The following is an 895-nucleotide window of genomic DNA, read 5'->3' as shown; positions in this document are numbered from 1 at the left end:
TCGCGATTTCTGCTCCGTAATGTTGCTTCTGAGCAAGTTTAATCAGGCGAGTAGTCGTTGATTTAATTTCATTAGATGAAATTAAGCAAGATTCCGACTGAAAAGAAGCTTTTGTCTTCGGATGGGTTCTTTGAAAGAAACGCAATATATAAGATATCACCCTCAAAGCCCTCGGTAAACTAGAAAACCGGTCAAGAATGTCATTGATTTTGTCTGTCGATGTTGTTGCATGAACGTGCACCCTTTTTTCCTCAATGCTCGTGGTGAAGTCTGTCTCTTGGGTTGGCCAATTTTCCCTATTTTCTTGTAGCCAAGAAGGTCCCTGCCACCACAAAGAGTTTTTGACCAATTCGTTCGCCAGTATGCCTCTGCTTGCTAAATCTGCGGGATTCGTAGCTGAATCGACGTGAAGCCAGTTCAAGTTCCCTACTTTGTCTAAGATTTTTGTAATTCGGTGGGCAACGAAGGTTGACCACGAACATGGGGGCTTGCGTATCCACGCCAGAACAATCGTCGAATCAGTCCACAGATGTATGTTTAGGTGGCCTAATTCAAGATTTTTGGTGATTGATTCGACTATTTCTGACAGTAACACCGCCCCGCAAAGTTCTAATCTAGGCAAAGAAATTGTTTTGACTGGCGCTACTCTAGTTTTTGCTAATAGCAGATTTACAAGTACTTTATCCTCTTTTTTCACGCGTAAGTAGACTGCGGCAGCGTACGCTTTTTCGGATGCGTCGCAGAATCCGTGAATCTCTACCTTTTCCGTTGGTGAGAAAGATACCCAACGTGGTATCCTTATATTATTGATTTCCTGATAGTTTCTCATGAAATTCTGCCATCTATCTAGTGTTGTTGGGGACACCGTCTCGTCCCAGTCTGTACCCTCTAACCA

The sequence above is a fragment of the Rhagoletis pomonella genome, unplaced genomic scaffold (genome assembly GCF_013731165.1).
Source record: "Rhagoletis pomonella isolate Grant_MI unplaced genomic scaffold, Rhpom_1.0 Rhpom_scaffold_06887, whole genome shotgun sequence".
NCBI classification, from domain to species: Eukaryota; Metazoa; Arthropoda; class Insecta; order Diptera; family Tephritidae; genus Rhagoletis; species Rhagoletis pomonella.
The sequence above is the reverse complement of the archived record's forward strand: the minus strand, read 5'-3'. Positions refer to the sequence as shown.